This window comes from Equus przewalskii, chromosome 20 (genome assembly GCF_037783145.1).
Source record: "Equus przewalskii isolate Varuska chromosome 20, EquPr2, whole genome shotgun sequence".
Classification (NCBI taxonomy): Eukaryota; Metazoa; Chordata; class Mammalia; order Perissodactyla; family Equidae; genus Equus; species Equus przewalskii.
Window position 1 is genome coordinate 44,966,641 of NC_091850.1, and position 15,642 is coordinate 44,982,282.

The following is a 15,642-nucleotide window of genomic DNA, read 5'->3' on the forward strand; positions in this document are numbered from 1 at the left end:
GATCCCATTTGATATAAAATCATTTATTAGGTCACATTCTTTAGACTTCTAATATTTGCTCTTTAAGAGCATCCTTTTTCCTTTTCTTACATATCAAAATAAGCTGCTCTTTCTTAATTCTTTCCAGTAATATGGTAATAACCAGAATCTCACACTGAGATTAAACATATATTCAGATAAGGCATTTGAGGAAAGAATACAGACAGGACATGACAATAATTTGTACGAAGAGATTCTCACTCTCAGGACTCCTGCACTAACAGTTCTCATTTAGTCCTCACGCATATCATCACCGTATGGTCAGCAGACAAAATATGATGACCCCATTTTATAGTGAAGAAACTGAGGCACACAGAAGTTCAATGACTTATCTGAGTCTACAAGGCTAGTGGAAGAGCTGGGGCATGAGCCTGGATTCTCCTACTTAATTATTTAAAAAAATACTAATAATAATCATTAACATTAATTAAGCTCTAACTGTGTGCCAAGCACTATTTTAAACACTTTATATGTATTATTATGCTCAACCCTCCATCAGCCCCATTATTTTTCTCCCCATCTTACAGAAGAGGAAACAGAGGCATGGGGGTTTGAAGTAATGGGTTGAATGGTGAAGATAGCATTTGCTTCTCATGCTTTGGCTCATTGAAACATTGACTAACACATACTGCAAAAATTGGTTTTCTTCCATTTTTTCCTGATTTTCTGTTCTCCTCTAAATCTAGACTATCATGAAATGTTTGAGGTTATCAGTCATGGGCATTGACCCATCTTCCTTTTCTCTTTCCTCAGTTCTCTCACATGGGGAACAGGACCCCAGCATCAGGAAGCAGAAGGCAGGAATTCCAGTTCCAGCCCACCACAGCTGGCTGTTGCCTTTGGTAGGTCATCCAAACTCCTCTAGGATTTTGTTCTCTAGAATCTTCTAGTTAGCTCTAAAGGGAAGGAGTTAAAATCAGTGATCTATAAAGTTTCTTTCCAGTCTCACATTCTAGGAGTTATGCTTTTGGAATCCACTCTTTCTGTTGATAGAAAGGTTGTTTTATTTTGTTTTTAATTGTACTGTAGTAGTGTGCAACTTTAAAAGCTGCACAATTACTGTACCAAGCAGGAGTATGAAATGTATTTGATTCAACAGATCTTCATTGAGCACCTAATTGAAAATATTTTAGAATAACAACCACATAAGACAATATACAATAAGCCAACCATAAGTTATCCATTCCCAAAATGGAAATAAGAAGAACATCAATAAGATGCCATTAGATAAGACTTTCAAAGTATAACTTCATTTTAATGACGTCCAGAATTAGGTCTGTAACTAATGAAGTTTACTTCAATTATCTCAAGTGCAAACTTATTTCTGATGTTCAGTGTGTGGTTGAGGTGACAATGCAGGAAGGTCAAAGGAAAAAGTCATGTGCCTACAAAATAATTGAAAATTAAATTTATTTTTAGTTGTTACATCTTTCAAAGGGGCATATACATACTTTCAAAGTAAGAAAGAGAACAAGTTAAAACCAATTTTTATTGATCAGACTCTTCCTATTACAGAAAATTTTACATTGAAGATGCTACATATATTAGAAACAAAAAAGAAGTTGGAAGTAGAAAAACTAATTTGAAATTCCGGTGTTCTCATTACTTCTCCTTAGGCAAGTTCCTTAATTTTTCTGAATCTCAATTTTCTTGTTTGTAATATTTGATATCTGTCTTATCGACATCGTGAGGCTCAAGTCTGGGCTCACTTTTGTTTTCTTTATATATTTGGCATGTGAGAGATCTTGATGAGTTTCCTGCTTTTAAATGCCACCTATATGCTAACAACTCAAAACTTTATTCTCCCCTCTGGAGTTCTCTCTGTCCTCCAAGCACGTACATCTGATTCTGTGTTTGGCATCTCCATTTGATGTCTACTAGACATCTCAGACTTAAAAAGCAAATCTCTGAATCAAGCCCCTCCCCACTTCCTGGAATATTCTTTATTTTAGTTAGTAGTAACTCCAGTTACTCAGACCGAAAACCCAGAGTCATGCCCGAATCAGGTCTTCTCACACTCCACATTCCATTCATCAGTAAATCCTATTGGTTCTACCTTCAAAATACATACAGAATCCGACCACTTCTCACCAACTCCATTTCTAGCACTCTGATTGGAGCCGCCAACCTCTCTCATGTGGTTTATTGCAGGAGTCTACGGATTGTCTGCCCTCTTTCACCCTTGTCTACTGTGTTCATTTCCTATAGCTGCCGTAACAAAGTACCACCGAGTGGCTTGAAACAATGGGAATTTATTGGTTCACAGTTCTGGAGGCCAGAAGTCCAAAATCAAGGTGCCGGCAGGGACATGCTCCCTCTGAGACTGAATAGAATCCTTCTTTGAATCTTCCTAGCTTCTGGTGGTTGTCTATAATCCTTGGCTTTCCTTGGCTTGCAGTTGCATCACTCCTGTCTCTGCTTCTGTCCTCACATGGAGTTTTCCCTGTGTGTCTGTGTCCATGTTTCCCTCTTCTTATAAAACCTCAGTCATGTTGGATCTAATCCAAGAGGGCTGATTCTACTGACATCACCTTAACTTGATTACATCTGCAAAGACACTATTTTGAAATAAGGTCACATTCACAGGTACTTGGAGTTAGGTCTTCAATGTATTTTAGGGGGGACACAATTCAACCCATAACACTCACTTTCAGAATATCCTCAATCAATCAGTCAGAGTGATCCTTACATATCTAAGTCAGACCCACCTTTCCTCTGCTCCAAATCTTTGTATGGTGTTATCACCTCACTGAGAGCAAAAATCAAGAACCTCACAATGACCCGCAAGGACAGCCCAGGCCCCATATGATCTTCCCTTCCCACACCTTTTTAAGGCCACCCCTACTCCTGTCCCCCTTGCTTATTGCATCCAGCAGTACTGGACATTTGCTGTTTCTCAGAAATGTCAGATAGTCGTCCACCCCAGGTGGGGGCTCTTGCACTTGCAGATTTATGTCCTGGAATGCTCCTCCCCCAAGTACCTGCAGGGCTCACACTCTCACTGCCCTCAGGTCTTTGCTCAAATGTCCTGGATCAGTGAGGTCTTCTCTCCCCATTTATAAAAAATAGCAACCCCACCCTCCATCCTGGTGTGTGACCTCCCAGGTCACCTCCCTGATTAGTCTTCTTAGCTCTTATCATCACAATAGTCTCTATTTGTTTCCTGTAGCTGTCCCTGACATAGGAAGGGTTAATAATCACTGGAAAAAGCTTGCCAACAAACTGCGACCCGGAGGTGAGAAGGCCAGTTAGCCAATAATGGGTAAGACCTCCAGGGGGAGGCAACCTAAGACAGGCATCGGTTGCCCGGGGGCACAGCTGGAGACACATATCAGGAGCAGGAGGGGCCCTTGCCTAGGAGGCCTTGCAAGGGGATAAAATATATGAGCCCAGCAATAACATGATAATATCAAAACAGAGCCCAAGGGAGGGCTCCTTGAGAAATCACTAAGAATTCTTGGCATTCGCTAATTACTTCATCCAGAACACCTGTGTATGTTTAACAGCTGTAAGCTACGTATATATTGAAACGCTGGTTATAATAAACTCAGAGTGGCCATCAGCCCTCTCCGCATCTATCCTGATGTGTACATTGGATTGCGACACCGACATTTCCCTCACTTGAATATTTAAGATCAGAGACACTGTTTTATCAACTTTTATTTGCTTAAAACATAATAAATACTCAATAGATATTTGTTGGACATATAAATAAATGAATTAGAACACATATCAAGCGAGAATTTTTTAAAGGTCCCTAGCTTAGGGAAAGACTAACTTTTCTGTCATCATGATAATCAGTAGCCATCAGAATTGTTTTTAAGCTGCTCAATTGATAATGACAACTTACCTCCATAAACACACTGTTGCAAGTCAACCAATCACCATCAGCCCTTGGATTCTAAAAAAGTTTAGCCAATTAGAGATGGACTCGTTCCAATAACCACACCCCTAAGTGCCCACCAATCAACAACAGTGTCACCTGAGTGACCATGGTTCTGGGATGACATGAGCCCACTTATGCCTCTGAAAGTCATCCATCTCTCAAAGAAAGACTGTCCCCAACCAGCATGGCTCTCTTTTCCTGCAGTCATCAATAAGTAATATGTCTTTTTATTTCAGATACATGGCAGTCTCACCGTCCTTTGACAAACATACATAAAAGAAAAATATATGAGATATATTTGGAGAAACATAAGGTGCTTTATAAAAGTCATTTCACATTTAATGTTATATTAACATTGTGCCTTAAGAATCATTAATTATTAGAAAAACAGACACCTTGTCTGCCTATTAAATTATTCAGAAACTGCACTTTCATCAATATCTTATTTTATTGTTCAGTTATTATTATGAACTTGATCAAGTTAGTTATTCATTCATTTAGTCCTCCATTTCTTCAACAACTCATACATTCCAAGTCTATAGTTACTGCAGCAACAAGTTTCATAGTGTGCTGTTTCATTTTTCACAAAATGAACATCACTGAGGTGCATACATTTGAGGAGCATTTATTCTTTTTAATACTTCAGTTATTGGATGACTACTGTGTACCAGGTGCTGTGCTGGGTCCTGGGTAAATGCAGTCTCTACCTCAGGGAACTCTGAGTCTAGTGGGGAAACAGACATTAGACTGATGACATGATACATCTCTATGTTCACACTGGGTGCTAAGTGCGTGCATGTGCCTGAGAGAGGGTGTCGGGAGCCTGGACTGAATGAGAGGCAGGAAAGCCTACCTGAGGATGTGACACTAGGTGGAGAAGGACGAAGGGTGTCCCAAATGAAGGTGTTTCCTTGCGTTACCAAAGCACTTTCACGTAGAGTATCTGTTTTGATACTTATAACATCCTGGGTTTCAAGAGCAAATTGTCTCCTTTTAAAGACAGTTGACGCTAAGGAAAGGTAAGCAGGCAAAGGCAAGCAGCTAGTCAGTGACAGACTCTGAAGTAGATGCCAAGTCTTCTGATGTCACTTTCAGTGTGTTCTCCATGTGCCCAACTACCTCAGCTGGAGGTCTTTATAATTGAAAACCAGCACACATTCTTCACTACCTGGCACCGTCTCAAATTTTTGATTGTACACATGCATTCTCTGAAAACAAAAATGTTGCTCACACTTCATTTATTATGTGAATAAAACATCCAAATAAAATGTATGTGCATGGTAGCCCCCCAAAAAACATACATCCATGTCCTAATCCTTAGAACCTGTGAATGTTATTTTATTTGGAAAAAGTATCTTTGCAGACATAGTGAGGTTAATCACTTTGAGACGAGGGGTCATCCTGGATTATCTGGGTTAGCCCCAAATCCAAAGACAAGGACACATGGAGGAAAAGACAGAGATGAGAAGGAGGGATGTGACCATGGAGGCAGAGATTAGAATGGTGAGGCCACAAGCTAAGGACTACCTGAAGTCACCTGAAGCCAGCAGAGGCAAACAACAGAATCTCCCCTAGAGCCTTTAAAGGGAGTATGGCCCTGTCAACAGCTTAATTTCTGACTTCTGGACTCCAGAACTCCAGAGTAAACTTCTGTTGTCTTAGCCATCCAGTTTGTGGTAATTTGTTACAGCAGCCCTAGGAAATGAATATATATTTGTCTCTCCAAGTAATCCCAACAGATTTCAAATTGGCAGTAGATATCTAACCCCAATTGATGTAACTGCACTCACTTTTCCTTCTGTGTTTCTTTTCCTAAAGTCAAAATTTTACTATCACCATTAATAACTATAATAATATTATACAACATATAACAATATTGTATAATGTATTTATTAAGCAACAGCTCTTCTAAGTACTCTACATGTTTTAAATCATCTAATCTTTGAGACACAGCTATGGATTAGATGCTGTTATCAAGCCAGTGTTTTTCAGATAATTAGACTTAGTTTTTTTCAGATAATCAACTCAGTTTAATCGCCCATGATTGCACAGTTAGTACATGATGGAAATGGAGTTTGGATTCAGGTTTTACTCCCAGCTACTCCTACTACACCACAGAGCTTCTGTGGAAAAGGATCAACTGTTTAGTTCCTTCAACTACTTTTCATTAATGATGCGGAGGAGGCCTCTCTTGATGTTCAGCCACCTTGTTTCTCTGTCTGTCCCTGTCTCTCTGTCCAGGTCTCCATTTCCTCTTCTTCCCTCCCTCCTTCCCTTCCTCCTTCTCTCTTTCTCTGTCTCCCTTCCTTCCTCCCTCCTTTGAATATCTTGCCAGCTGAAGGAAGCCATGTCTCCTGACACTTTGTCCAGTTAGACTATTTGGAGCTCAAATCACAAGCAACTGGTAGGTTTGATACAATCCGAAACTGCTGAGTCTTCTAAGGGTTCAAGATTGGGTGTTGTGGAGGAGAGTTCCTGGAAGAAATGTCACATCCATTATTTTCAGTTTTAGCTTTGGAAAGGTTGCCTGGAGAATGTCACTGAACACTAAATTTAACCTTTCAGTGACATTTGATATAAGGACAAATGAAACAGTCTATAAAGTTTGGACCTCCCTAAAATAAAGATGTTAAATGCATCCAGAAAATGTGCTTGAGCTATTTGGGAGTTTTCATAACTAACTTAATGGGTTGGAAACATACTGTTTAACTGTTCCAACTACACAATTCACTGCTATGATACAGTTGTTAAATTTGTGGATGGAATAAATCTGGCTAAAGAGTGGTTAGAAAGAATTTTAGGTAACTTAAAAATGACCCGTGACCTCAAGTGAGTTGAGATAAAATAGCCTGGGAAACTCTTCTTGGGGAATCAGCTCAAGTGTGACCCCTCTTCCGGAAGACCTTACCAACCTCTCCTCATTCCCTCCCAGGGATGAGTTATTGGGTCTCTCCTTGGGGCTGCCTACCATGCTCATCTCATTGTATTGAATGTTCTGTTCTTTGGTCTGTCTTCCCTAAAGGACTGCAAATTTCTCAAGGAAGGAGTGATTCCATGTCTTTGCATCCCTGATGCTTAACCCAGTACCACTGTGAATCCTTCATAAAAGTGTTTACTTTACATACCTCCAAAACTTACGCTATTGACAGGTAAGCAGGGACATGTGTTCCCTGGAATAAATACAAGCCCTGGAAGTGCTCACCTTGTGTTGTCTCAATCCTTCTCCATCTGGAAAGGGAAAAAAAGGTGAAGGTAGAGGTTGGAGAAAAAGAAAAATGAAAACAAATCTCACAGTAAATAGTCTGAGGAGCACTGACTTTTGTTAATCCTGACTGATTATCCCTTTTTGACTTGAAGATTCCACAAGCTCTTCTCCTTCCAAGACCAGAGTCTTCTGGAATATTCTACTGCTCACCACCAACAAGAGTACTAGAGTGGCTGCTTCGAAGACAGACTGAAATCTAAGAGAAAATCCCAGCAAGTGAGCTGACCCTGAGAATACCTTTATGAGGAATCTGATTTTTCCAGACAGAAAATGCTAACATATCAGGTACTAGAGATTTGGGACATCAGAGCAGAGTAGAAATTAGGATTCAATGTATGGCACAGGCTCACTGGAAATCAAGGACCACCCTATTTCCAAAGCATTTCTCTAAAGAAGTGGTCTCCACCACACAGTATTTTGGAAACTACAGAAGGAGCCTTTGGTTGTGCAGTCTTTCAGGGAGGAGATGCTACTGGCATTTAGTGGGTGGGGCAAGGATGCTAGATGGCCACAGGTCATGGACAGCCCTGCACAACAAGAATTGTTCCAAATTACACACGTTTTTCAAAAGTCCTGCCAGACTTTTTATGAGGCGAAATTCTTCTTTATTCTGGTGACATTTCCATTTTAACATACCGTTGATTCTCATTATTTGCAGCAGTTATATTCTATAAATTCACTGTGAACACGGAATTATTGAAACTGAACCATTGTTTCTAGGGGAAATTTTGGGTTAAGTTCTTGTGAGCCTGTGATTACAACATTTTTATCAACCCATCAATACATAACCTTGTCTTATGTGTGTTTCTGTTTAAAGACATCTTACTTAATGTTTCTGATTCGTTAACATTGAACTCATGCCCAACGGCACTGTAACTCATGCCAGAATGAAGCATATCGAACACACATCTTTTCTCTGTAAGGCGCATCACAGCCTTCTTGCACTTAGGGACTAGAAAGCACTTTAGCACTATGCTTTGGGGGCATTTTAAACAGCAAAGTCACCCCCAAAAGCACAAAAATGTGAAAAATGTGGCCATAAATAGACCGCAAAAAGGATGCTTGTTTACAGTATAAGAGCTGAAACAAAAAGGCAGAGTGTCGCCTTATTTGACCTCAGCTGGGAATGTGCACGTTGGCGACTCAAATTTTTCTCTGCTTTGCACATGCCAAGGAACGTCTGCAAGGACACCGCAAATATCAATTTTTGGGTTACAAACAAATTTTAGCAAGTAGGAAAATTTGCAAATATGAAATCCGTGAATAATGGGATTCACTGTATATACAAAGTATTTTTGCAGAGTTTTAATTTACATTGACTTTTTCAAAAATGTAAAGAAAACCATGAAAACCAAGGGACAGTTGTGCTTTGACTTGGAATTTGACCAAAAATTAGTCAATGTTTTGGAACTCACGTTACTGAAGGCTGAACTGCTAACGATATTTGAGTCCCCAGAACAACACACCAATCTCACTCTGCATTGGTAACTATAATTTTATGTAATTTCTGTGCAGATACAAGCAACTCTTTCTTTCCTTGTGTTGTCTAGCACAGCTATAAATGAGCCTTTATATATTGAGATACACTAAATCTAAGTATGTCAGTGTCTTCGCAAATTAATCAGTATCTCTGTTCTACTCCCCTGAAATCAAGCCAATAAAACACAATTCACTTAGTTACTACATACCTGCCATCCTATTTTTTAATTTTGTATAGAACTTTTTTCTATCCCTTTTTGAACATAAAAATTATTAGCTGTTTCCACAGTTGAAATTTATTTTGATTTACCTAAAATTTGGGGTTCACAGGTTTTTGTTTTGTTTCGCATCACACTTCTTTTCTCTGAGTTCCTGTATGCCCTGAATTAGTTCTTTCAGTGGAGAGCTATGGGAGACACCCTCCTGAAGCTTGGGAATGTCTTAATTTAACCCTCGTACATAAACTGCATTTTAATGGAGTGTAGTATTCCAGGTCAAAACATATTTTCCCTCAACATTCTGAGCATATTGTTCCATTATCTTTTATCATATATTTTTATAGCTGAGAAAATTCTATAAGTCTAATTGTTGCTCATTTATAGGTAATCTGTATTTCCTGTCCACTAAGTTTTACGATTTTAAGATTGCTTCTTTTCCTTTGGTTGTTTTTAAGATTTTCTCCTAATTTCTACAGTATGTGTCTGGTATGGACTGATTTTTATTTATCCTGCTCAGCACTCACTTTACGCATTAAATCTGAGGGCTTATATAGCTTCTTAATTTCTGGAAGTTTCTTTGACCTTTTATCTTCAAATAGTGGTTCTTCACTATGTCACCTATTCTCTCTGTCTCTTTCTCTCTCTGTCTCTCTCTCTCTCCTTTTCCCTCTCTCATTTTGTTGTGGGTTTTTTTGGAACTCCAATTGGACCCACGTTACAGCCGTCTATCATCCACATCTATCGTGTTAGTCAGTGTTCTCCAGAGAAACTAAACCAATAGGAGAGATGATAGATGATAGACAGAGAGAGAGAGAGAGAGAGAGAGAGAGAGAGGTGATTGATAGATATAGATTTATTTTAAGGAATTGTCTCACAGGATTATGGGGGCTGGCGGGTTTGCCATCTGGGCAGGCCAGCAGGCAGGAAGCTCAGGAAGGGTTGATGCATTCTTGAGTCAGACTTGCTTTTTCTGTTCTGTTTGAGAAGGAGTTTGTGTGCTTCGTTGTTCTTCTCTCTGGCTCTGAGCTTACCCTTTCCCATCGAGCAGTTTTGCCTCCATCTAGCTGCTCAAGGTTCTATCTCAAGGTTATATGAAGGACATTATTGTCCCTATCCCCAAGCCAGTAGTGACTTGGCCCCATGACCTGCTAATGAGGCAGAGTGTGCCTCTCCCGTGTTCTCTAAGATGTGGGCCACAGGCAGAAACTGGTCACAGGTTTTTCCTCTTCTTTTCACTTGCTTTAAAGAGGTAAACTGATGGGTCACCCACCTTGCACAGCACGCTTTTATTTTCCATTAACACACAGGAATAGAACACCCAGGCATCCCTGCCTATTTCCTCAGCTGGAGCCAACAGATCTGTCCTGTTTTAGTTCTATGAGTGCTGTGGTGTCACTGAAGTTCAGCTCAGCTTCAGTTCTTGAGACGTATAACTTGTCTTTAGACCACGGCTATGATTTTGATTTTTTTATTTTTAAATGTTTGACTCCCACTGATTCCTTGATAGATCAATTACATATATAAATATGTATGTATGTAAAATCTATCATTGCTGTTGTTTGAAGAAGAGGAAAGCATCGCAAATGACACATGACTACTGTGCCTAATTTGCTCATGACAAATTTATTAAAATGCCAATTTGGTTCTTGTCTATTTTCCATCAGAGCTGGTTTAATATCTTTCAGTTATTAAGAAACAGAAACACATTTTCTAAAGTAGTGAGAGCTTATTGAAACAATACATGAGTAATTTAAGATAACAGATGCAATGAGAAATAGCCTTCAAGGAGAGCCAGATGCTGTTCATGAGACTAGGGCAAGACCAGCGTCCCACCATAACACTGTTATCCAATGACTCTCTCCTCGGCTTCCCCCTTCTCTGTGTTCTGCGGCCACTCTAAATGCCTCTCTCTACTTGCTGCTCTACCTCACGGTTTCTGCCAACTTATACCTTCTACTGTCTTAGTGCTTTCCACTTATAGCCTACTCTCTCTACTTCTCTTGAGGTCTGTTTTATTATCTATGTTGGTTCTTCTTATCTTACTTTAAAGCTTTTCAAAAGAGAAGACAATATTGGATTGTTAAAGTTATCACGAAGAGCAGAATGTCATACTGGGTAGAGCTCTCATGCGGAGCCACATTTTAAGCCACTCACTTTCTCACTTTCTCAGGCCCAGACATCATCCCTGCTCCCATCGGTAGCTGCCAAGCCAAATCTACAGGTTTTGTGATCCAAAGCATGGAAATGTAGATACACAACAGCCTATTACTTCTTTGCTCAGAAGGGGAAAGTGGATGTGGCAGGCATTTGAAAAAGAATAAACTATGCAGCGCAGCGCTGGTCTAAGTCCTTTCTTTCCTTAGCCCAAAGCATCTACAATTATGTTCATGGTAATTGAGGGTTCTTTGCAAATGTCATTATAGGGTTCCTTTTATCTATTAGTAAATCTTAATTTTGTGGGTAGTATTTTTTCTTGTGAAATTATACCCTTGGGAAATGTTGTACATTTCTTAAGACTGCAAAACACAAATAAACATTCCTCAAAATCATGAATACTGACTCCAGAGTGAGATGCACAATTATGAGAAAGATGAAAAAATTAAGATAAAATTATGCCTGGATGTATCTTCAAATATTCTTTGAACACTTAGATTCTAAAGCAAATCTCATTTCCTCTACACTATTTTAAATTCTCATCTCATTTTCTTATCTGCTGGCAATTCCTTATGGGTTTAAATGTAACAGATAAAGTCCATCTAACAAGCCATCTGTACTTTTAATGGGCCCTCCTACCACAAGCGAACAGTTGCCCTAAATAGCATTTAGAAACTCTGTGCCAGCAAACAAACGGCCACAGTTGGGGACCTATTTTTTTCAATCCCTAATCCAAAACCGAAGACTATTGGAGGCCATTCACACGGCATTTAAATTCTACTTTCTGATTAAACATACCATGTGTGTAAAAGAGGGCAACATAATGTTGGTTACTCTGCTGGAAACTCCTTGCATTTCTAAAATTATTTTTGCTAATTCCATTCCATCCATGGTGGGTGGTGATAGAAGCAGATTCCATCTGTTCTCTCCAAGGGGACTGGGGAATCTTTCGTCCATATTCTATATCTTGCCTTTGGCTTAAATTCATGTTTGTAAAATCCACATGGAACAAGGCCCAAAGGACCTAAAGATGCCTGAAAGCACTTAGAAAGCCTGACTGTGCCACACAGAGAGACGTTTATGGTAACATGGTGGGCTAGGTATTAGACTACGTTTTTTCATGAAAAATAACTAAAAATCATAGTGAAAACAAAACAAAACAAATACATCTTCCCAAAAGCGTTGTTGAGCTGCAAAACAGTAAGAATGTCTGAGGTCAGTGAAAGCTGAAAGCTATAACAGGAAGCCAGTGCCTCAGCCCCTTTGGCCTAAGGGCATTTGCCAAAGTGGGAACTTGAGAGGTGATTTTCTAGTTCTCATTAGGGTATGCAGAACAGAGACAAAGTGGGTGGTCTAATAACAAACCCTCCCCTCATAAAGCTAGGACCCCAGAGGGTTTAAGGATTAACCAGAAGAAAATTGATCACCCCACACACATACACACACACTCACTGAAGACTGCAAGGAAAGTTGCTTTGTTGTTTTGACTATAAGCAAAGCAGAGGAAAAGAAAAAGAAGGAAAGAGAACTGGTAATGACAAGCTGACTTTTGCAGAATTTTTGCCCAAATTCACGGAAGCAAACTCAAGCAGCGCATTTAGCTTAAAGAGTGTCCAGATGGGGATAGCCCCCAAGCACTTGCCAGGAATTTACCTGTCTTCTAGACTTCAGAAAAGTTCCCACAACTGTTCTTCAGTGAATAGGGAACCATGAATAATAACTAACGGTTCAGAGTAAAAATTAAAAACCAGGCTTGAAAATACCTGTAACATAAAGGAAACTACAAAGAACGATAATGTATGCTTGTGCAGGAAGCAAATAAAGTTTTACAGAGAAATACAAAATATAATTGAAAATAAAAAGTCAATGGACAGGCTGAATAGCATATGAGACACAGCTAAGAAGACATGAAGATTAGAGTGAGTATATCTGGAAGAATTTCAGCCATTATCACCTGAAATATTGCCTGTGCTTCATTCTCTCCGCTTCCCTGGAACTCTAAATATTTGATTTTTATAACTAACAAATATTCACTAACATCCAAATATTCAAAGTTCCAGATGGAGAGGCCAAAGGATGGAACACAGGCAATACTTGAAGTTTTTCCAGATATGGTGAAAGATCAAAGCCAAGTTTCAAGAAGCTAAATGAATCCCAAGCAAGATAGAAATAATTGTCAATAGTATGCTACTGGAAAACACAAAAGACAAAGTACTCTTAATAGAAGCACAAAGACAAAATAAAAGCTTAGGAACATCATTTAGATTGGCAGATGACTTCTGAACAGCAACAGTGGAAGCTGGAATAGAGTAGTATGACATTTTGATATAATAGCATTGTCAGTTATTTAGTGCTGGAAAATAAACCACCTCCAAACTTAGTGGATTAGAACAACAATGATCATTTATTTTAACCAAGAATTTGTGATTGGGGCAGAATGTCGCAGGAATATCTCATCTCTGTCACATGAAGCATCAGAGAGGGAGCCTCAACTGGGAGCTGAAAGATGTGCTTATAGCATGACTCACTCATGTGGCAGGAAAATTCTTCTAATATAGGCCTCTCCGCAGGCTGCTTGAGCTCCCTTACAGTATGGTGGTTGTGTTCTAAGAGCTCGCATTGCACGAGAACAAAGTAGAAGTTCATGGCATTTTTATGACCTAACCTGAAAAGCCATAGAACATCACTTCCACCATACTTTATTGATCAGGAAAATCACAAACACTGTACAGATTCAAGGAAAAAGGACAGGCTTCTCCAATGCAAGAGTGGCACGTTTCCACAGGAGTATGTAGGATGAGAGGTACTTTTTCAGTCATCTTTGGAGCATGCAATTTGCCCCAGCTTTCATTTAACAGTAATTCACATCCTTCCCACATTCAAAATATATTCACTTCCTCCCCCAAGACCTCAAATCTCATCCCACAACATAAGGCTCAGGCTTGAGGTTCAGAATATTGTCTCCTAAACCATATCCAGGTATGGATGAGGTTTCTCAAGCACTGTTCCTCAGGTACAACTCTTTAGGAATCACTGTTCTCACTTTGAAAACATATGAACTAAAGAGAAAAGATACCTCAGCGCACACACAAACACCCCCAGCATACAACAGTGGGGCAAGCGTAAGATTACCACTTTAGACATTCCTGTTCAAAATAGGTAAAATAGCTATCACTGATCCATAGCAATTCTGAAATCCAGCTAGGCTCATGTTGCCAGTGTTGCCACATGCTTGATTAGTGCCAAATCCTATCCCTTGGAGTTATCCTCCAAAATTCTTAGCTCCTCTTTCTGAGTCATCTTTCTTTTGCATTAAAAGTGGCCCATGTTTGAAGCTAGGTGGTTTTCTAACCCTAATTAATAGAAGATTGGTGGTTAAAAGCCTCCGTTTATTACATAGTATGTCTGGGGTTTTTTAGTCCACTCTGGAAGTATTTATTTTATAAAATTCTCTTATAAACATTGTGGGCTTTCTATCAGTCTTGTTGAGGTTTTCTGTATTAGACAAAAGCCACACCCACAAAATTCTTCAAGATAAGCCTTTTCTTCCTCCCTTTGAGGCTGATGCTGGACAATGCCCTTAAGATTCTTATAAACCTTACTGTTTAATAGAGCGAATTGGAGAGAGTTGCTAAGAAGCATAGAAAGATTCTAAAAGTATCACATTAGAATTTTATGATGTCTGTTAAAAAAGACCCTAGAAGTCCACTCTGGATTTTATCTTTAGCCCAAGGCTCTTTCTTACTTTCAGAATTGTTTGAGATCTGGAAAAGCTGAGGAAGTCCTGGCTCCTTTACATTTAACAGTTCATTCTTTAGCTCATCTTTCCTCTTTTGTATTTTGTCATAGACGACAAAAGGAAAAGTTTCAATATTCTACCTAGAAATCTCCTTATCTAAATCTTTGTGTTCATTAGGTACGTTTACTATTTTCTATACTACCACAGATGACGGTATTGCAAAACTTTTCATCACTACTTATTAAGGATTCCCTTTCCTCCAACTTCCAATAACATTTTTCTCATATTCCTTTAAGCCCTCACGGATAGCCCCACTTCAGACTTTCACTAACGTTCCCCTTGAGGTATTTTAGGCTCTCACTAACAGTCTCCTTCAAGTTCTTCCAGTTCTACTGTTGCTCAGTCCCAAAGCCAATGTCAAATGCTTTCAGTGTTTTTATGAAAGTACTCTGCTCTTAGGTACTAACTCTGTTACACTTTTCTTTTGTTGTATAACCATTCCAAAACTTAGTGGCTTAAAACAAAAATCATCATTTATTTTACTCATGAATCTATTTGGTTAAGGCTTAACAGGGATGGCTTGTCTCTGTTCCACACAGAAGCAGCTAGAAAGGCTCTACTGGGGGATGTAGTATTCACTTTCAAGACGGCTTATTCAATGACTGGCAAGTCGATGCTGGCTGTTAGTTGGCAGCTCAGGCAGGATTGTGGGCCAGAGTTTTCAGTTTTTCTCCACATGGGGCTCTCCACAGGCTGCTTGGGCTTCCTTACAGCATGATGGTTGGATTCCAAGATCTAACATTTCAAGAAAGTCCGGTAAAAGTGTGTGGCTTTTTATGATACATAGTGTCATATTTACCAT